At 34.7% G+C, this 24217-nt stretch overlaps 1 pseudogene; it reads right to left on the reverse strand.

Moving 5' to 3' along the window:
* Positions 1-2367: 2367 nt before the first annotated feature.
* The window catches only part of LOC137751856 (WD repeat domain phosphoinositide-interacting protein 3 pseudogene), an 81408-nt pseudogene continuing 59558 nt past the window's right edge, over positions 2368-24217 (reverse strand).

Here is a 24217-nt window from a genome sequence, read left to right on the forward strand (position 1 = left end):
ACAAAACAAAAAGACAACCTCAGAACAGAAGAAAATATTTGCCAATGAAGCAACCCACAAGGGATTAATCTCCAACAGCTTATGCAGCTCAATATCAAAAAAGCAAACAACCTCATCAAAAAATGGGCAGAAGATCTAAATAGGGATTTTTCAAAAGAAGATATACAGATGGTCAACAAGCATATGAAAAGAAGCTCAACATCACTAATTATTAGAGAAATGCAAATCAAAACTACAACGTGGTATCACCCCACACTGGTCAGAATGGCCATCGTCAAAAAATTGGCAAACAATCAGTGTTGGAGAGGGTATGGAGAAAAGAGAACCCCCTACACTGTTGGTGGGAATGTAAATTGATTCAGCCACTATGGAGAACAGTATGGAGTTTCCTTGAAAAACAAAAAATAAAACTCCCATATGGCCCAGCAACCCCACTCCTGGGCATATACCTGTAGAAAATCATAATTCAAAAAGATACATGCACCCCATTGTTCATTGAAACACTATTTAAATACAATAGCCAGGGCATGGAAGCAACCTGAATGTCCATCAACAGAGGAACGGATAAAGAAGATGTGGTACATATATACAATGGAATATTACTCAGCCATAAAAAGGAACAGAATAATGCCATTTGCGGCAACATGGATGGACCTAGAGATTGTCATCCTGAGTGAAGTAAGTCAGACACAGAAAGGCAAATATACAATATTGCTTATATGTGAAATCTTTAAAAAGGGGTAAAAAGAACTTACTAACAAAACAGAAGTAGAGTCATGGATGTTGAAAACAAACTTATGGTTACCAGGGAATAAGGGGTTTGGGAGGGATAAATTGGGAGATTGAGATTGACATATACACACTACTATATGTAAAATAGATAACTAATAAGAACCTGTTGTATAGCATAGGGAACTCTGTACTCTGTAATGGCCTCTATGGGAAATGAATCTAAAAAACAAAATAGTGGATATATGTATATGTATAACTGATTCAATTTGCTGTACACCTGAAACTAACACAACATTGTAAATCAACTATACTCCAATTTTTAATTTTTTTAAAAAAAGAAACATAACAAATAAGTACAGAATTAATGTTAATGATTAAATACACATAAAAGTAACATGCATACTTTACATGGAAAGCCACATACAAAGTTAGTTGATTACACGAGAGTAAAGGAACTGGCAAAACTGAGAACTTGTTGCTGTAGAGTTTAAATATTTGCAACCTGAAACCAAAACCATAAAATTAAGTTTAAAAGGAATTTAAGAAAATTAAGTATATACCTCAAGTAATACTAAGGATATAGAGCCCGTAACCTATTTTAGTTACCAAATGTTAAAAAAAAAATGTTATGTTCCTCTCATTCCCAGAATGTTAATGTGCAGCTATTCTTATAAACGTTGGGGAGATAAGAAAATGGTGAGAAAGGGCGGTGTAAATGGCAGGTTAAGGCATCCTGCTCCATGACAACAGAAATTGGGCACTGCTTTGTTAAGATGTCCAAAGTTTCTCTTCATAACCTCTAAATTGAGTGACACTTTCTTCTATGACTCATTCTATGCATTCCTCTGTTCTCTACGGGTAACAGAAACTCTCTTTTAACACCCCCTTCCGCCCCCCGCAGTTTCATCAGGAGATCACAGGAGATACACAAGCGTTGCTCACAGGGTTGGCCTGGCGTTTGCCTTAATTCTAACAGCTCCAACACAAAGACGGGAACTCCCAAAATCGAGACACAACTACACTATGGATTACAGCAGGCACGGAGGAGAGGCGCGGGACTCTCCGGGAAAATGCCTGGCATCTCAAACTTGGCAGTGTCTTTTTTCCTTCATGTTCAGATGGGAGGATTTCCCACTTAAATCTGGTAATAATGTTTACCAGATGTTACCAGATCTAACATTTACTCTTTGTTTATTTCCCCATCAAAAACTCAGTAAAAATGACAGAATCTGTCACCAAAGACAAAATTCAATTTGTCTCTCCTTTTCTCAAGAGACCCCTAAGGTTGTACGGAGCCCCAAATGCAAGTGCTAGGATCTGGTGGTACCACTGAAACGAACGTCACAGCTGATCTAAAGGTACCAAGCCAGCAGTCAGGCACGAGATGCTTGGAGCCCCTGGAGTGTCCACAGTGCCCTGATGAGGATTGTTTCCTTAATACTGGAGATGGAAAGCCTAGCTTAGGAAAAACAGACAGCCACATACGGCTTTGAGACCAGAGTTCCCGGGCAATCCCTCCAACACCTTACTTAAGAGGCCCCAGAGCGCAGGCACCAGCCCCAGGAGTTTGAGAGGCCCATTCAGCGCTCTCAGTGGCAATCTGCCGTGGGTATTGATTTTATGCCCAGTGAATAGTCACAGCCTGTCGTAGGTCATTTCTAAAAACTGTGCGTAGACGTCCCGCTTGCACTCCCCCTTGGGTTAAACAGGAATTTGTAGTAGCTGTCTCTGCACAAATCGCAATGACAGCATTTGGCTCTGTTCCAAAGGCACAAATGTATGAAGAGTCTGAGGGAACCTGATACTATTAAAAACTCCACTTGGAACTGAAGTATTTCGGAAGGAAATTCACTGACGCCCAACTAGACTGTTTATTCCTTTTTTAAAACTTTGGCAGCAAAGTATGCAATGTGCCATGGTTTTTGGACTCACAGATGAGGAAAGCATCTTGATTGAAGTTAATGCAACAAATATTAGCTGCTTGAAATCCTCTTCGTAGTTCCTGGATTAAATGCCCTGAAATATCAAGTATTCTTAGAAGGGTCCTCTTTGCATATGCGTTCAAATTCTTGTTCCCTGGTGGTTGAGAGCAATGCAGCTCAGGACGCCCTTGTGGGCCGGAATGCCCAATGACGACTTCTTGGTGCTGGCCAGGTCCGTGAGCAAGCCTGTGGCCTGTGTGCCTGCCTGGGAAGGCAAAGGGGGAAGTTATTACTATTGGACAGACACAGGAGATCTTTAGGGTTATAGAAAGTTTCAAAGACCTGCAATTGATGGGAATTGCATGTAAATGTAAACACCTTAATCAGAGTACAAAACAAGCACAATTCTAACTCAGCCTTGACTTCTGTAGAAAATCCTATGACAATAACAGTTTTCTTTTCCAGGTCATCTCAGATCATCACTTTGTTGGGAGGGTTTTTTCCCCCACCATCAACTAAAGCTAAGTAGTGGCAGCAAAATAATACTTCAACATAGCCAACTCTTCCTTCTAGAAATTCTTGTTCTTTTTCTTTTGGTGAATTGGCGTTATAGAATTGGAATCCATTTTCGATCCCACATGCAAAGAGTCCATGGTCCTGGTTGAAGCCAGCATAGAACAACCAGTAGCCCTGGGGGTTAGACCTCAGGAAGTTCAGGGGGCAGTGGCGCGGGGTCTGCCGAGCTTCAGTGCTGCCTGCTGCCCAGTGTTTCCTTATAGCCTGCACAGAAGCTCCATGGTTTCATTTTGCAAGTATTTATTAGATGCAGCTATGCAGGAGCTGCACTCACAGCAATGAACTGGTTCTTCCATAAAGCTCCTCATGTGAAAACACAAAAAATAACACTTTTAGAATAACGTTCTGAGTTGCATGAGTACTATAGGTGTAAGAAGTCTAATGGCACTCTGACCTTTGGCATTTGGGAAGTGTTCCAGAACAAGGACTCATCTGAGCTAGTTGTGATTATTAGGGGAGAATTAAAAGTTCAGGTCTAGGTGAAATAATGATCACAGACATTATAGCAAAGGCATGCAAATACACTGAACAGAAATATAAAAATGCATACAGTTAGTAATTCTGGAATGTTAATTCTGAGGTGTAGTGTAAGAGAACAGGGGGCACATGTGTAAGTCATGAGAAATATGAAAAACTTGAGATGCCCATTTCATGGAACCTATAATTTTTGCTGTGGTTCTAGGGTATTTTTTAAAACCTTAATATAAGTCAGATTTGTGCTATAAAGATCACATTATAGATATGGTTTGGAAATTGTTGACAAAATACATTAAAAAGATGTACAATTAGGAGTCATCACAAAATTTCAGGAGATAAATTGTGAGTACTTGAGATAAAACAATGACATTCCATTTTATGCAGTTGCAATAATTCATTTCCCTTTGCCACTGTCCTAACAGAGTTCAAATTTTGGTTCAGGAATCCCCATTTCCCACATATCCTGTGTACACTGGAGAACACTGACCACATCCCTAGTGCGGGAGAGATGGCAGGGTTCACTGAAATGAACCAGTGCTTTGTATCCCACTGGACAGGCATTGATTAAGTACTGAACATACAAAAATTATTTGCTCATTCTTGTTGGAAATGCTGGAACTGATGGGCTTTTTCTGGAGGCATGTGTGAGAACAACAACTGTTGAAACCACTACATTTACATATTAACAAATGATCATTGACAATCAGAATCACCAATAGAGTAAAAGCCATGATTTGTCACAACTCTACTTATAATTTAAACCACTTTGTGTTGGGTTTTGGTTACCTTCAACAAAAACATCCTAAATAATATTTGGAGTCATCTAGGTGATTCACAATCATATTTAGGCCATTTAGAAGATCTTGTCTCTCTTTGCCCTCTATAGGTTTTTAAGAATTATTACATTTTATAAAATCTGTGAAATTGAATAAGGCAAGTTTAGGTAGAAAGGAAAGCATTAACTTTCAATGTCCTTGCTTTAGCCTATTTTATCAGACCCTTAAAGTTATTTTTATTTTGTTTTGATGCCTAATTTTATATAGCATGTGAAAGCATATTTGTCTGTCAGGGCCTGGTAATTATTTTCGTAGTGATTTAATGATATCTAGTCACTTAACACATAATATTCTCTATATGTTTTATATTGAATATATAAATGTGAATGTTAAATGGTAGTTTTTATTTTTCTTATATTCTATCATAAATATTAACAATATATGAACAATAAATGATTTGTATCTGTACTAGCATGAAATATAATTTTTTACTCAAAAACTATGATGAGTGACATAATTTTAATTAAACGTGTTTAAAAAACAAAAGGAGCTATGGCTTCCTTGTTAAACAAACATTTCACTGGTTTAAAATTTAAAGCAGCTGTACTTAGCATGGCAAACAAGAACCAAGACCTTCTCTGACAACAATCTAATATCCAGCCTATATATTTTTTCTTTATTTCTTTTTTTACCGTGCGGCTTGTGCAATCTTAACTCCCCAACCAGGGATCGAATCTGGGCCCTCTGCAGTGAAAGCGCTGAGTCCTAACCACAGGACAGCCAGGGAATTCCCATACATTTTTCCTTATTCATTTATGACACTGCTATGCTGTACATAGTTGCATTTTCTTTAAAAGGTGCACACTCATTTCTTTTTGCCCTTTGCACATCTCTCTGTGTCTGAAAGGTTTTCCTTCCCACCTATTCTATCTGATGATCTACTTCTCATTTGCCAATCTTAACTAGATTTTACTTCCATGAACCCTCAATTGACTTTCAGAGGTGGCAGAAGTAATAGACTTCTTTCTCTAATATTTAATGACATGGTAATTGTACATGAGAAAGTAATCTGATCAATAGTATTCCGATAGCAGTTTGAGTATATCACCATTATAATGCTCTGTATCAGCAGTGGATTTACCATAACCTAAATAGAACTTAAGACTCAGAGTCCCTTCACTTGCATTGGTCCCTTTGAAGTGTCTGTACATGGTTTTTTACTTGTACACTGTAATATTTTTCTTAAAAAGCTCCCCCCCCCCCACAAAATTAAATAAGCTTCCAACCTGGATGTACTCCTCACACTGTCTCATAGTTATCTGCCATTCTAGTCTGAAAGATTTCAATGAGAAGGATCTTGTTTTATGCATGTTTATTTCTTTAGTGATACTCTGTTGTATATAACAGAATCAATAAAGATATGTTGAACAAATCATATCATTGACATGATGGAATTGAGTGTAAAACTGGAAAAAAATATGAGAGAAAGACAGATAAAATTCCTTTAGGAAAGAAAAAATAAGAAAAAATTTGATACATTTACCTACCTGATACACCTAGAAGATAGAAAATGCTCATGTTACCCAATATAGGTAGACAGCCAAACTGACAACTTAATTTTTTATTAAAAATTCAACTTCAAGTTTATGTAACAAGAAAATTTGGTTGGTGGGTTTAGTTTCTCAGATGTGTGGTTGTGCTTAACAGACAAAATCACTTTCACTGTTTTCAAAGCACGGAAAAGACTTCTAAAGAACGTTGGGTTATTTGAGAGTATACCTTGGGGAAATAAGAAAAAGTGATTTCTCTGACACTACTCCATCAATATCAATAATCTACTCTGGGTTCACATGTACCTGTATTTGTAGTGGAAGAAAAATTTCTATGATCAGTTTGTAAATATTTGAAGGTCAATTTCAATTGAACTAGAAATATAATTCAAAGCATGCAGTAACTGAGAAATTCATATCAACATTTTTATGAGATATTAAGTAATTTGTACTTATACTCTGGAAATGTTTACTCAAATCCCTAAGATGCAAAATGAAGTAAATTAAATGAACAGTAATCATATATTCTCTTCATTTCTCTTATCTCCTACTCTTCAGCCATTTCCTCTCTACACCCTATCTTAGCACATTCTTTATAGGTTTTTCCCTATAAACTAATATAATGTATGATTACATTAGTTAAGCTAAAAAGAAACATTAGGATGATTAATGTCAATATTTTTGAATGAACTATTTTTGATGATGCTTTACACTAAGTATCTGTTTTATACTAATAGTTATCACACATTCACATTTTCATTTTGTTTTAAATTCTGCTTAATAATAAGCCATTGATCTTCATAAAAAGGGTTAAACCCCAAATTATTTCATTACTTATTAAAATATCTTAGGTCATCTTAGTAATGACCCACTTTGCCCATATATAAACGTGTGTGTGTGTGTGTGTGTGTGTGTGTGTGTTTAAACTATATTCTGAGGTCTTAAACAATTAACTTTCAATGGGAACATAAATCTGAATATAAGGGAACAGGTATATTTTACATTATTACTATCCTCAGTTTAGTATAATATTCTTCACCAGTCTTAATTACTTCAATGACCTTCTTAACTTGACCAATTCAACTTTTTTCATTTGTAATTTTGCATAATAATAGGATAACTAGGCAATGCATGTGCCTAAACAAATTAGACATTTAAATAAAACTCATTATTCACAATTCATTAGACAAATTTTTTTTATTAATTTCAATCATCCATAGAATAAATTTCAACATTAAACATCTTACTTTCTCCTTTTTGATTTAAATTTTTCACAATGTGAAATACAGTCAAATCCATATTAGTGATAAAACATTTATATTGTATTAAAAGGTATCATTTCAAATTCTCTGAGTTTGAAAGAAAATAAAATGTACTTGATAAGAACAAGGTAGAACTGAGAATTTAAATATCCTTTCGGAATTTTTTAAAATTTGTATACAAACTTGTATGAATTTCATGGACTCTAGTTAAGTTGTCATAAGTGGTTGATGTCTATTAACCAAGATGACCTTAACATTTTCCTCAGCTTGACTAAACTTTAAAGAGTCTCCTTCTGTACTCTAAGCCCCTAACCTCCCTTTTCATAGAGCATTTACTTTAGAAAATTCTTAAGTTCTTTCTCTGCCACTTTGAGGTGTAAAGTTTTAATTTTTCATTTTATTTTTTTAAAGATTTTATTTTATTATTTATTTTTGGCTGTGTTGGGTCTTAGTTGTGGCACACAGGATCTTCGTTGAGGCAGGAAGGCTCTTTCATTGCACCACTTGGGCTCTTCGTTGTGGCTTGCAGAGTTCTCTCTAGTTGTGGCGTGTGGGTTTTCTCTTCTCTAGTTGTGGTGCAAAGGTTCCATGGCACGTGGGCTCTGTAGTTGTGGTGCATGGGTTCCAGAGCTTGTGGGATCTGTAGTTTGTGGCACACAGGTTCTCTGGTTGAGGTGCATGAACTCAGTAGTTGTGGTATGCTGGCTTAGTTGCCCTGTGGCATGTGAGATCTTAGTTACCTGACCAAGGATTGAACCCATGTCCCCTGCATTGTAAGGTGGATTCTTTACTACTGGACCACCAGGGAAGTCCCATAAATTTTTTAAAAGCCAGTTTTACAACCCAGGAATATCTTTCTTAAGTATGTAGGAGACAACACTCTGAAATGTGACCATCAAGGAATGTGACCACCTTATATTCCAATTGCTGGGTGAAGGTAGGTGCCTAACTTCAGTAGTGTAATTGACATGCTTTCCTGAGGCAAGTCTTTTAAAAGGAGAAAGTAAAGTGTTTCCTTTCCACATCTAATTGGGATTATATCATAGACTCATGATGTCAAGTTGGGAAAAAATAAGTATACATTCCTCAAATTAATTATAATTATTTGGAAAATTGTGTTTGATGCTTCCCTTATACAAGTCTATTTGCACCCAAAAAGGATTGGCATAGAAGTCTCTCATGCCATCAGTCAACAACTATATATTGAGCACTTTCAATGTGTCAGAAATTGATCTTGCAACAAATAAGATAGACAAGGTCTTTGCTGTCTTGAAACCAACAATTTTTTTGGAAACACAACATAAAAAAGTAAATGGTGTTATGAAAAAAATAATAAATGAGGTGACAGAATAAATCCTAGAACATTTATTCTAGGTGAAGTAGTCAGGTAAGGTAGCCCAAGTAGGTGCTATTTGAATAGAACTCCAAATCTTAGAAGCTGCCAGGCCTTTAAAGATCCTTGAGGAAATATTTCAGCAGGCTTAAATGGAGGAATAGTGGTAAAAGAAGAAGTTGGAGAATGGGGTAGGATGTGAGCAGATCTTACAAGGATTTAAAGACCCTGGAAAACAATAATGCAGCAGATTCTACTAGTTAACAGCTTAGATGTGAGTGGAAATTCTTACTATGAATTTTCTATAATTAAGGAAATAAATGACTTAATAACTGGGAATGCTGGGGCTCATGAAATGCTTAACAGAGATCTACACTTTCTCAAATATCCCCCAAATATAATGTAATTCTCTGGCCTGTGTAGGAAGATAATTTATATATATTTTACCTCATATAATTTTATAATTTTCTTCTCTAAGCACATAATGTTTTTCCTTTTGGCAAAGTTCAACAGTCGTGACTGTGATTTCTTTATATTTCTTGAAAAAATCTGTAAGGTCCTGAATTTAAAATTTGACCAGTAACTTCACTTTCACTTTGGGAAACAAATGAATAAAAATGAGTAGCAGTTCTTTTATCCAAAATTCACTAAATAACCAATTGGTTAAAAAAAAAAAATAAGAAAAGCAAAGGTATACTAAAGGAAAATATTGGACATGAATTATTTGTAAAGATATATGTACTTGGATTTTTTTTTTAAATTCACTTTTAGATATAGTTTGCTATAGCATGCAGGACATTGATTGGGATTCATGATTTGGAATCTTCCTTTTTTCTGCCTAAAAGAACTTGCAACCTTTGCCTAAACTTCTTGAATGTTAGTTTATTCATTGGCGTCCAAATCAAAGTGTTAAACTTAGGGTTAACTGCAATAGCACGTGTAGTTTGTTTAGCCCATAGGGCTTAGCAGAATATAACTACTTAGAAAAAATATACACACACACACACACACACATAGTTCTGGTCTCTCTTTTATTTTAAACTTTATCTAATTCTTTTTCATTTTTCTTCAAGTTGTTAAAAATAGATGTTAATATAATTAAAATATTTGAGGATTCTCTATCTTTGTAATTGCTTAAGGTTATATTTGACCATAGTGATTATCCTATCAGGTGACCAAAGATAAAATCCTGTGTAACATATGGAATACAACAGTTCTTGAGAATCAAAAATGACAGCTGGAAAGTAAATTGAGCAATTATTTGAAAATTATACCAATATAGCCATCCACACCAACCTTATTTTTTCTTATTATTTTCTATTTTAGCTACACGAAATTTAATTTTATAGAACTTTACACATCTGGAAATGATTAGGTTTATAACCTGTCTTCCTTACTAGACTGTATGTGATCTTAGACAAATGACTATTATATCCACCAACACAAAACTAACACATAATACATGTTCAGCAAATAACTATTAAATGGATTAAAAATATATGTTATAAATAAGACACTTCTTGCTTTCAACATATCAGTTGGACATAAATGCGATTTAGTGCATCATGTTGTCTTTATTACATACTATATATTCTTTTGTTTTTGATTAATTAATTTATTTATTTTTGGTTACATTGGGTCTTTGTTGCTGTGTGCGGGCTTTCTCTAGTTGTGGCGAGTGGGGGCTACTCTTCATTGTGATGTGCAGGCTTCTCATTAGGTGGCTTCTCTTGTTGAGGAGCATGGGCTCTAGGCACATTTGCTTCAGTTGTTGTGGCACGTGGTCTCTAGAGCACAGGCTCAGTAGTTGTGGTGCACAGGCTTAGTTGCTCTGTGGTCATACTGTATATTCTTTAATACAATAATAACCTAAACCTAATACCAGAATCTCAATTTAAATGTAACTGCTTAACTATAAACATGGGCTATATCTACAAAGTCACACAAAGAAATATTCTTAAGTTTAGAAATATTGACATGATACTTCTGGGTGTCAAGGAGGATCTATAGAGCAAAGGAAGTCTTTAAAACTCTGATTTCAATGTGATCTAAACAAGTCAGGGAACATTTGTCAGTTTTATTTGATAATGTATTCCAAACTCCCAGAAAATCACTTGGCACATACAAGTTGTGTTTTATTGGTATGGTGGGGATAATGGCGGCCTCCAGGAAGGCTCACATGATGAGTAGTTCCCAGAACTGCTGCTGCCAGTGTCCTTGTCCCCATGGTGAGCCACAGCCATCACCCCACCTCTGCAGGAGACCCTCCAACACTAGCAGGTTGACCCTGGTTCTATTCCATATCATCTTATCTCTGGGACACAAGGTGTCAGAACAGGCACTATCTGGAAGATTGTCAGTAGTTGTGGCAGATGGAAAGGAGAACATGGTGAAGAAGGTGTTGGACCTTAAAGAGTCCATCCAGAACTGACACTTCTGCTCACTCACTGGTCAAGCTAAATAAAAAGGAAAAAATAAAGAAGCACAAAGAACTACAATCCTGCAGCCTGTGGAACAAAAACCACATTCACAGAAAGATAGACAAGATGAGAAGGCAGAGGACTATGTACCAGATGAAGGAACAAGATAAAACCCCAGAAAAACAACTAAATGAAGTGGGGATAGGCAACCTTCCAGAAAAATATTCAGAATAATGGTAGTGAGGATGATCCAGGACTGCAGAAAAAGAATGGAGGCAAAGATCAAGAAGATGCAAGAAATGTTTAACAAAGACCTAGAAGAATTAAAGAACAAACAAACAGAGATGAACAATACAATAAAAGAAAAGAAAAATATACTAGAAGCAATCGATAGCAGAATAACTGAGGCAGAAAAACGGATAAGTGACCTGGAAGACAGAATGGTGGAAATCACTGCCATGGAACAAAATAAAGACAAAAGAATGAAAATAAATGAAGACAGCCTAAGAGACCTCTGGGACAATATTAAACACACCAACATTCACATTATACACAGAAGGGGTCACAGAAGGAGAAGAGAGAGAGAAAGGACCTGAGAAAATATTTGAAGGGATTATAGTCAAAAACTTCCCTAACATGGAAAAAGAAATAGCCACCCAAGTCCAGGAAGTGCAGAGAGTCCCAGGCAGGATAAACCCAAGGAGAAGCACACTGAGACACATAGTAATCAAATTGACAAAAATTAAAGACAGAGAAAACTTATTAAAAGCAACAAGGGAAAAATGACAAATAACATACAAGGGAATCCCCAAAAGGATAAGCAATGATTTCTCAGCAGAAATTCTACAAGCCAGAAGGGAGTGGCAAGATAAATTTAAAGTGATGAAACAGAAGAACCTACACCCAAAATTACTCTACCTGGCAAGAATCTCATTCAGATTTGACAGGAAGATCAAAAGCTTTACAGACAAGCAAAAGATAAGAGAATTAAGCACCACCAAACCAGCTCTACACCAAATGCTAAAGGAACTTCTCTAGGCAAGAAACACAAGAGAAGGAAAACACCTATGATAACAAACCCAAAACATTTAAGAAAATGTTAATAGGAAAATACATATCAATAATTACCTTAAATGTGAATGGATTAAATATTCCAAACAAAAGACACAGGCTTGCTGAAATGGATACAAAAACAAGACCCATATATATGCTGTCTACAAGAGACCCACTTCAGTCCTAGGGACACATACAGACTGAAAGTGATGGGATGGAAAAGTATATTCCATGCAAAAGCCGGAGTAGCAATATTCATATCAGATAAACTAGACTTTAAAAGAAAGACTCTTATGAGAGACAAGGAAGGGCACAACATAATGATAAAGGGATCAATCCAGGAAGAATATATAATAATTATAAATATATATGCACCCAACATAGGAGCACCTCAATACATAAGGCAAATGCTAGCATCTATAAAAGAGGAAATCAACAGTAACACAATAAGAGTGGGGAAAATTAACACCTCACTTACACCAATGGACAGATGATCCACACAAAAAATTAATAAGGAAACACAAGCTTTAAAAGACACAGTAGACCAGATAGATTTAAATGATATTTATAGGACATTCCATCTGAAAACAGCAGATTACATTTTCTTTCCAAGTGCACACAGAACATTTTCCATGATAGATCACATCTTGGGTCACAAATCAAGCCTCAGTAAATTTAAGATAATTGAAATCATATCAAACATCTTTTCTGATCACAACGCTCTGAGATTAGACATAAATTACAGGAAAAAAACTGTAAAAAAAAAAACACATAGAGACTAAACAACACATTACAAAATAACCAAGAGATCACTGAAGAAATCGAAGAGAGAATCAAAAAATACCTAGAAATAAAAGACAATGAAAACAGTGATACAAAACCTATGGGATGCAGCAAAAGCAGTTCTAGGAGGAAAATTTATGGCTATACAATCCTACCACAAGAAACAGGAAAAAGCTCAAATAAACAATCTAACCTTACACCTAAAAGAACTAGAGAAAGAAGAACAAATAAAACCCAAAGTTAGTAGAAGGAAAGAAATCATAAAGATCAGAGCAGAAATAAATGAAATAGAAACCAGGAAAACAATAGTAAAGATCAATAAAACTAAAAGCTGGTTCTTTGAGCAGATAAACAAAATTGATAAACCTTTAGCCAGACTCATCAAGAAAGAGGAGAGGACACAGATCAATAAAATTAGAAATGAAAAAAAAGAAGTTACAACAGACACCACAGAAATACAAAGCATCATAAGAGACTACTACAAGCAAGTATATGCCAATAAAATCAAGAACCTGGAAGAAATGGACAAATTCTTAGAAAGGTATAACCTTCCAAATTGAACCAGGAAGAAATAGAAAGTATGAACAGACCAATCGCAAGTAATGAAATTGAAACTGTGATTAAAGATCTTCCAACAAACAAAAGTCCAGGACCAGATTGCTTCACAGGTGAATTCTATGAAACATTTAGAAAAGAGCTAACACCTATACTTCTCAAACTCTTCCAAAAAATTGCAGAGGGAGGATCACTCTCAAACCCATGCTATGAGGCCACCATCACCCTGTTACCAAAACCAGACAAGGATACTAAAAAAAAAGAAAATTACAGAACAATATCAATGATGAATATAGATGCAAAATCCTCAAAAAAAATACCAGCAAACAGAATCCAACAACACATTAAAAGTATCGTACACCATGACCAAGTGGAATTTATCATAGGGATGCAAGGATTCCTCAATATATGCAAATCAATCAATGTGATACACCATATAAACAAATTGAAGAATAAAAACCATATGATCACCTCAATAGATACAGAAAAAGCTTTTGACAAAACTCAACACCCATTTATGAGTTTTTACTCTCCAGAATGTGAGCATAGAGGGAAACTACCTCAACATAATAAAGGCCATATATGACAAACCCACAGCAAACATCATTCTCAATGGTGAAAAACTGAAAACATTTCCTGTAAGATCAGAAACAAGACAAGGATATCCACTCTCACCACTCTTATTCAACATAGTTTTGGAAGTCCTAGCCACAGTAACCAGAGAAGAAAAAGAAATAAAAGAATGCAAATTAGAAAAGAAGAAGTAAAACTGTCACTGTTTGCAGATGACATGACACTATACATAGATAATCCTAAAGATGCCACCAGAAAACTACTAGAGCTAATCAATTAATTTGGTAAAGTTGCAGGATACAAAATTAATGCACAGAAATCTTTTGCATTCCTATACACTAACAACAAAAAATCAGAAAGAGAAATTAAGGAAACAATCCCATTCACCATTGCAACAAAGAGAATAAAATACCTATGAATAAACCTATCTAAGGAGGTAAAAGACCTGTACTCAGAAATAAGGCACTGATGAAAGCAATCAAGGATGACACAAACAGATGGAGATATATACCATGTTCTTGGATTGGAAAAATCAATATTGTGAAAATGACTAAACTACCCAAAGCAATCTACTGATTCAGTGCAATCCCTATCAAATCACCAATGGCATTTCTTACAAAACTAGAACAAAAAATCTTAAAATATGTATGGGGGCACAAAAGACCCCGGATACCCAAAGCAACCTTGAGGGGAAAAAACAGAGCTGGAGGAATCAGACTCCCTGACTTCAGACTGCACTAGAAAGGTACAATAACCAAGAAAATATGGTACTAGCACAAAAATAGAAATATACATCAATGGAACAGGATAGAAAACCCAGAGATAAACCCACACACCTATTGTCAACTAACCTATGACAAAGGAGGCAAGGATATACAATGGAGAAAAGACAGTCTCTTCAATAAGTGGTGCTGGGAAAACTGGACAGCTACATGTAAAAGAATGAAATTAGAGCACTCCCTAACACCATTCACAAAAATAAACTAAAAATGGATTAAAGACCTAAATGTAAGTCTAGACACTATAAAACTCTTAGAGGAGAACATAGGAAAAACAATCTTTGACATAAACCACAGCAAGATCTTTTTTGACCCATCTCCTAGAGTAATGATAATAAAAAGAAAAATTAAAAAATGGGACCTAATTAAATGTAAAAGCTTTTGCACAGAAAAGAAAAAACATAAAAAGATGAAAAGACCACCCTCAGAATGGGAGAAAATACTGGCAAACAAATCAACAGAAAAAGGATTAATCTCTAAAATACATAAACAGCTCATGCAGCTCAATATTAAAAAAACAAACAAACAACCCAATCCAAAAATGGACAGAAGACCTAAATAGACATTTCTCCAAAGAAGACATACAGATGGCCAACAAACACATGAAAAGATGCTCAACATCACTAATTGTTAGAGAAATGCAAATCAAAACTACAGTGAGGTGTCACCTTACACCGGTTAGAATGGGCATCATCAGAAAATCTACAAACAACAAATGCTGGAAAAGGTGTGGAGAAAAGGCAACCCACTTGCACTGTTGGTGGGAATGTAAATTGATACAGCCAGTATGGAGAACAGTATACAGGTTCCTTAAAAAACTAAAAATAGAATTACCATATGACCCAGCAATCCCACGACGGGACATCTATCCAGAGAAAACCATAATTCAAAAAGACACATGCACCCTAATGTCCATTGCAGCACTATTTACAATAGCCAGGTCATGGAAACAACCTAAATGCCTATTGACAGACGAATGGATGAAGAAGATGAGGTACATATATACAATGGAATATTACTCAGCCACAAAAAGGAAAGAAATTGGGTTATTTGTAGAGATGTGGACATATCTAGAGACTGTCATACAGAGTGAAGTAAGCCAGAAAGAGATAAACAAATATCATATATTAACATATATATGTGGAATCTAGAAAAATGGTACAGATGAACCAGTTTGCAAGGCAGAAATAGAGACACAGATGTAGAGAACAAACATATGGACACCAAAGGAGGAAAGCATGGGAGTGGGTGGTGGGATGAATTGGGAGATTGAGGTTGATATATATACACTAATATGCATAAAATAGATAACTATTAAGAACCTGCTCTATAAAAAAAAGTAAAAAATAAAAGTAAACAAAAGAGGTTTTGTTGTATTGATGTTAATGTGTTGTTTTGTGTGTTGAATGTGTTGAATTAATGAATGAATTAAATTTCTCCTGTATAGGCCATTTGTATATGACATGAATCTCAACTTATCACAATTTTATGGATATATTTAATAAACAAATTTCAATACACCTAATATAATTTTAAATTGATATCACTGTGAAACTCTTAATACAGCTACACAAAAATATAATTTCATATCATGCTGCCCTTCAACCAATATTAAAAAAACAGAGAAAAAAATCAAACTGATGAAGCAATATTTGGAATTGTTTTGAATACCTTTTATAAAAAATTAGAAATAATCATAGAGATGGAGTATAAAGCATTTAATCCTTAAGTCATAATTCAGTGTATTTATACCAAGGATTTAAGCAGATTTAGAATAGTATATTACATACTTGCACTTTCAGTTGGAAGTGACAAAAACTCATCTCAAACTGGCTCATGTAATAGAAGGACAACTCTGACTTGAGGTGAGCTGGTCCATGTACTCAAATTTTATCATCAGGGCATAGTTTGTCTTGGTTTTTTCTTAGTCTGTGTGGATCTCATTGTTAGTCTCTTTCTTTTTATTGGAAAAATGCATTTTGAAGCTTACTTCCTCTCAAATATGTAATGCTCCCTTGTGTCTCTGTGTCCTAAGATAAGCTATTGGTTTCCTAATGTGTTATTCTAATAAGAGTCATTGGTTTGGGTCTCCCTAGACAGGCTTGAGTCAAAAGCAATCTCTGAATGATTCAATGTGGCAGGAGCAATAGGATACCTTGACTAAGATTTCTGCTTGCTCCTGTTTCCTGCTGGTAGATTCCTGCCTGCATAAATTACATGAATTCAGAAAGGGGGAAGAAATGTCTCTCTAAGGAGATACTATAGGGTTCTTACCAGACCAAGGAAGTGAATACACATCTGATGGAGAGTAAAATAGGATAGATATACATTACAAGGGATAACAAGTCATGCTCTCAATTTGCATCATGTTTAAAGAACTTCATAAAGTGGAAATTCTCTTTGAGGAGTGACATGGCAAGGCACTTGAGATGGGCTCACATCAATGGACAAGTTGTTCAAAAGTAGGCATGCTATCTGGCACAACACTGTTGCTAATGTTCTTTAGATTATTTTCTTGAAACACCTCCAAATTCCTCCGATAATATGAGCAATTAAGTTATAATAAATATGTATAAAATAAAAACTCTCCTTCCCCACACACCAAAATATCTGTAGAAACTGCAGGTACAAGTTCATTGACTTGACAAATATTTACTGTGTTTCTAAGGTACTCCAGGCATTCTGATGGGCAGTAGGATAATAATAATAATAATAATAATAATAATAATTAATAATAATAATACAATAACAACACAGAAATTTCTGTTGACTGCAGACTCTTCATTCTAGCAGAAGAGATAGACAACATTAAGCAAAAGACGGAAAAAAACTCTTACCTTTTCAGAGTGCGGAACTGAAGGTGCACATAGGATTACTGAAAAAATGGAGAATGGGCAGAAGTCATATTTAATACAGAATGGCTGAAGACTACCACACATTCTGGGATCAAGCAAACTCTACGTAAATAACCAAAATAAAGGAAAAATGAAAAACTTATATTGTACCCAGAACAACAGTACATTCATGAGTTAGTGGAGAAGAACTTGAAAGAGAAAAAGCTTATTGCAAGTTATGAGCAGAGTTTACACCAGTGTGATTCACTTTGCATAGCTGTTATTGTAAATGGGGTATGAGATAAGCTATTATAAATTCGGGGGAAAAAAAACAAACTTCTGCTTAAAAGATAATACTACCTAAAATAAATTATATAACATCTATTAAAATTAAAATCAATCTCCCTCTCTCTCTCTAATTTCTTTCTATATTTTTTCAAATGATTTTTATTAACATTAGAACCTACCACGTGTTATGTTGATCAGATCTATTTGTCAGTCTTCATATGTACTGTTAAAAATAAACTGAGGCACATTAAAAAATTTAAGAGTTTATTTGAGCAAAAATTTATTTGAATAGGGCAGCACAAAACAAGAAGTGGTTAGAAACACTCCCCAAACAGTAGCTCAGGAAGAGACTTCTATAGAGAAAAGGCAGACAAAAAGCAAGGAAATTACTGAGTGGCTATAGCTTAAAATCTAATTGGCTGTTTGTGATTGGTTGTCCTTAGGTTTTGATTTGGTAACCTTGAGGCATTTACTGGTTTAGATTTTGGTTTGCTTATGTAGACTGCCACTGCATTAGAGCTACCTTAGTCTAATGGCCTTGTTAAATAAATTTAACACTACTCACATGATATATAAATAGCTAAGAGAATTGTTATCATTCAAATGAATATTGATAAAGGTGTGGATTAGGAAAACCATTGATATTGAAAGTAACAAACATAGAAAAGTAGAAAATCAAGTTAAGAGCCCAGAAAAAACATGAGTGATTATTTCTGAAGTATACCTTGAGGTAAACTTATACGGACTTCAGTGTGTGGAGAATCTGGGACTTGGATTGCAGTACCATTATAACCATTAGTAATGTGAAAACCACTACAAACCCAATCACAGGCAACTAAAACCACAAGTTTGGAAGTAAAATAGAGAAGAAAAATGTCCCCTTGCATCACTCTAATACACCTATAGAAAAATAGATTTTGTCCTAAAAAGTGATTCACCCTCTAAAAGGAAGAAGAGAGAGGGGAGAATAATAAAAGTTTAATGAGTCACTGTGGGCTCTAATGGTGATAATTAACTGAACTCATTTTAAAAGAATTTAATTTTTATTAGAGTAGATTTTTAAAGTTGGTGCTATTAAATCATTTAATAACTTTTAAAATTTATTTTTCCTCTATTATATTTTTAAATGTTAGTAACTATCATAGTTACTGTTCATTCAAACACAGAATTTCTTCCTTGCTTGGTAGTCAGAATGGACTGCTCAGCTACCTTGAAGGGCTCATTACATCTCTACTTTTTACTTTACTTATACCAACCACAGAGAGGCCTAAAGGGGATTTTGAGTTCATTCACACAAATCATTCAAGTAGTCAAAATCTCTGTGAATGTCTTTTGTCAGAGAGAATCATTCTGTAACTGTAAAAGTACAACATATTCTTTGTTAATCTTTCCCTTGGCTTTCTTTTATTGCTTCTGATGAGGTGAACATGCAGCACTTCATTCTCAAATTACCCATGCATTCTACAGCACTAAGTTTAAAAAAAAAAAAAAAAGTAGAGAGAACTGCATATGTTCCAAGTACCTCAGACTGTAAAAACTGTATTAATGTGATGGGTCATACATATTAGAATTTTTTCTATTAATTATTTAATATTTCTTTAGATGAATAACAACTTACAAATACTGAGCAGCTCTGGGAACTGAAATAGAGGAGAAAGAACTTGTTAGATGGTTTTTAATTTGAACATATCTCATACTTAAAGGATGAAGAGAAAAGATTTTGACCATGATGAAAATCCCTGACTAGAAATTGTAGTTTGCTTTGACAGAGCAAAACAATTCTGTGGACACAGATATATTTGACAGACATACCGCAGAATGATTAAAGCTCTTAGAGTCATTTCTTATGATTTGCTTTATAAAATTTTTTTCAATAAAGTAATTTTTTTCAACAAAAATTTTTTACATTGAAAACCATTTTCACCTAACCCCCACTTATACTATTGTAGGGGATAAATTCAGAATATCTAAAAACATCATCATTTAACCAGGACAATTGTTAATTTCTCTGAAAATAATCTTTGGTAGAGATATTGTCATGGCAGTAACTTGTTTCCTTTGTTTTTGTTCCATCTGTCTTTTAAGCTTGTATGTCACAATCCCTATGAATCTATTTTAGTAGGAAAAATTTCTTTTTATCTTAGAATATAGTTTCTATTTACTAAAAGAAATGTGTGGGAAAGGTAAGTAAACATATAAGATACAATCTGAGGAATGTTCAAAACATACTTATTATAAGTATTCATTTATGTATAAATCAAAAATACATAATACATTTTTTTCAGTAATTTAGTGAGATTTATTCTTGTTTTTGAACAGAATTGCAACCAGAGCAGAGGAAAACCCTCACATTTAGGTAATCTCATTCAATGTTATATTTGTGATGTAGGAACAAATAAAAATTAAAAATAGGAGGCTTAATTTTCCCTGTTGAAAATAAGGAAAGAGGTTAGAAAATTTACAATTGCAAGTACTTTCTTCTTTCTTTAAAACATATGTAAATCTTTTTGAAAACCAGATAGACCTTTGTCATCTTTATGACCCAGTGATGGCTTTTTCAAGGACTCAGGAACCATCTCACTGAAATGTAAACATCAAGGAAGATGGAACGCCTACCTCCCAGTTTCTCTATCTCCTGCCCTAATGTTATACAAAATGTATTATTCCTCTGGGCAAGCCACTTAGCTAACACAGAGGGTAATCCCTTCTACCACGTGAATCTAGGATGAATCTATGTGTGAAGAACGATGCTGTCAAGCCCTCTTAGTTGAAGACTAGTTATTATTTATCTTGAGAACATGTCTTCTTGATTCTATAAAAGGTGAGATTTCTTTCTAATTTTGCAATCTCTTAGCGACTTGCCTGTCATGTGCATCACATGGTGGTTTAATGCTTTTTTCAATAAAATTTTCTTTGCTTACTACCTTTACAGAGAGGTTTTCTTGGTTGGAAGAAGATATTGTTTTTAATTATATTTCCTCAGCACAGGTCATTCTTAGACATCTTTGTCTCTTTTTCTGTCATGATTTGCTTCAGGATCAAAAGATATAAAGAGATCCGTGTGGATAAACATTTTAATTAAAATTTTCTTAACATTTATGGAAACAGTAGTACTGAAAAGTTTATGTATCAGGAAATGTTTTATAGAACCACTGAAATAGATTTTAGCCTGTAAGATTGCCAGTCATTTATGGAAGACTATTTTTAGAGCAGTTTTGGTTTTAAAGCAACTTAAGAGAAAGTTACAATAATTTCCCATATACCTTCTGCCACTACCCATGTATAGCCTCCACCATTAATAACATCATTCACCGAAAATGTGCTGTTTTTTTTTAACTAAAGATGGACCAATGTTGACACATCATAATCACCCAAAGTTCATAGTTAAACTTAGGTCTCAATCTTGGTGCTGAATATTCTATGAGCTTGGACAAATGTATGTATAATGATTTCAGTCTTTTTTTTTTTTTTACTTCAATATCTTTTATTATTTTATTGGAGTATACTTGTTTTACGATGTTGTGTTAGTTTCTACTGTACAGCGAAGTGGAGTTCTCTGTGCTATACAACAGGTTGTCATTCGTTATCTATTTTATACATATTATTTAGTGTATATATGTCAGTCCAATCTCCCAATTCATTATGTCCATAGGTTTGTTCTCTATGTCTGTGTCTCTATTTCTTCCTTGAAACAGGTACATCTGTACCATTTTTCTAGATTCCACATATATGCATTAATATATGATATTTGTTTTTCTTTCTAACTTCACTCTGTATGACAGTCTCTAGGTCCATCCACGTCTCTACAAATGACCCAATTTCATTGTTTTTATGGCTGAGGAATATGCCATTGTATACATGTATCACATCTTCTTTATCCATTCATCTGTCAATGGGCATTTATGTTGCTTCAATGACCTGGCTATTGTAAATAGTGCTGTAATGAACATTGGGGTGCTTGTGTATTTTTCAGTTATGGTTTTCTCTGAGTATATGCCCAGTAGTGTGATTGCTGGGTCATATGGTAGTTTTATTTTTTGTTTTTAAGGAACCTACAAACTGTTCTCCACAGTGGCTGTATCAATTTTCATTCCCACCAACAGTGTAAGAGGGTTCCCTTTTCTCCACAAACCTCTCCAACATTTATTATTTGTAGACTTTTTGATGATGGCCTTTCTGACCAGTGTGAGGTGATACCTCATTGTAGTTTTGATTTTCATTTCTCTAATAATTAGTGATCTTGAGCATCTTTTCATGTGCCTCTTTGCCATCTGTATGTCTTCTTTGGAGAAATGTCTATTTAGGTCTTCTGCCCATTTCTTGATTGAGTTGTTAGTTTTTTAGACATTGAGCTGCATGAGGTGTTTGTATATTTTGGAGTTTAACCCTTTGTCCACTGATTTACTTGCAATTATTTTCTCCCATTCTGAGGGTTGTCTTTTCATCTTGTTTATGGTTTCCTTTGTAGTGCAGAAGCTTTGAAGTTTCATTAGATCGTATTTGCTTATTTTTGTTTTTATTTCCATTACTCTAGAAAGTGGGTCAAAAAATATCTTGCTGTGATTTATGTCAAAGAATGATCTTCCTATACTTTCCTCTAAGAGTTTGATACTGTCTGGTCTTACATTTAGGTCTTTAATCCATTTTGAGTTTTTTTGTGTATGGTGTTAGGGAGTGTTCTCATTTCATTCTTTTACATGTAGCTGTCCAGTTTTCCCAGCTCCACTTATTGAAGAGACTGTCTTTTCTCCATTGTATATCCTTGCCTCTTTTGTCATAGATTAGTTGACCATAGGTGTGTGGGTTTATCTCTAGGCTTTTGATACTGTTCCATTGATGTATATTTCTGTTTTTGTGGCAGTAATGATACTGTCTTGATGACTGTAGCTTTGTAGTATAGTCTCAAGTCAGGGAACCTGATTCCTCCAGCTCCGTTTTTCTGTTTCATGATTGCTTAGGCTATTCAGATCTTTTGTGTTTCCACACAAATTGTAAAATGTTTTGTTCTAATTCTGTGAAAAATGCCATTGGTAATTTGATAGGGATTTCATTGAATCTGTAGATTGCTTTGGGGAGTACAGTTATTTTCACAATACTGATTCTTCCAATCCTAGAACACCATATATCTCTCCATCTGTTTATGTCATCTTTAATTACTTTCATCAGTGTTCTATAGTTTTGTGGGTACAGGTCTTTTACCTCCTTAGGTAGGATTATTCGTAGGTATTTTCTTTTTTTTGTTGTTGCATTGGTGAATGTGATTGTTCCCTCAATATCTCTTTCTGATCTTTCATTGTTAGTGTATAGGAGTGCAAGGGATTTCTGTGCATTAATTTTGTATGCTGCAACTTTACCAAATTAATTGATTAGCTCTAGTAGTTTTCTGTTGGCAACTTTAGGATTTTGTATGTATATTATCATGTCATCTGCAGACAGTGATAAGTTTACTTCTTCTTTTCCAATTTGTATTCATTTTATTTGTTTTTCTTCTCTGGTTGCTGTGGCTAGGCCTTCCAAAACTATGTTGAATAAGAGGGGCAAGAGTGGACATCCTTGTCTTGTTCTTGAACTTACTGGAAATGCTTTCAGTTTTTCACCATTTAATATGATGTTTGCTGTGTGTTTGTCATATATGGCCTTTATTATGTTGAGGTAGGCTCCCACTATGTGCATTTTCTGGAGAATTTTTATCATAAATTCATGTTGAATTTTGTCAAAAGCCTTTTCTGCATCTATTGAGATGATCATATGTTTTTTATTCCTTAATTTGTTAATATCGTGTATCACATTGATTGTTTTGCATATATTGAAGAATCTTTGCATTCCTGGGATAAATCCCACTTGATCATGGTCTATGATCCTTTTAATGTGGTGTTGGATTCTCTTTGCTAGTATTTTGTTGAGGATTTTTGCATATATGTTCATCAATGATATTGGTCTGTAATTTTCTTTTTTGATGATATCTTTGTCTGGTTTTGGTATCATGGTGATGGTGGCCTCATTGAATGAGTTTGGGAGTGTTCCTCCCTCTGCAATTCTTTTGAAGAGTTTGAGAAAGATGGGTGTTAGCTCTTCTCTAAATGTTTGATAGAATTCACCTGTGAAGCCATCTTGTCCTGAACTTTTGTTTGTTGGAAGATATTTAATAAAAGTTTCAATTTCATTACTTTTGATTGGTCTTTTTATATTTTCTATTTCTTCCTGGTTCTGTCTTGGAAGGTAATACCCTTCTAGTAATTGTCCATTACTTCCAGGTTGTCCTTTTATTGGCATATAGTTGCTTGTAGTTGTCTCTTATGATCTT

This window comes from Eschrichtius robustus, chromosome 18 (assembly GCF_028021215.1).
Source record: "Eschrichtius robustus isolate mEscRob2 chromosome 18, mEscRob2.pri, whole genome shotgun sequence".
In the NCBI taxonomy this organism is placed as follows: domain Eukaryota; kingdom Metazoa; phylum Chordata; class Mammalia; order Artiodactyla; family Eschrichtiidae; genus Eschrichtius; species Eschrichtius robustus.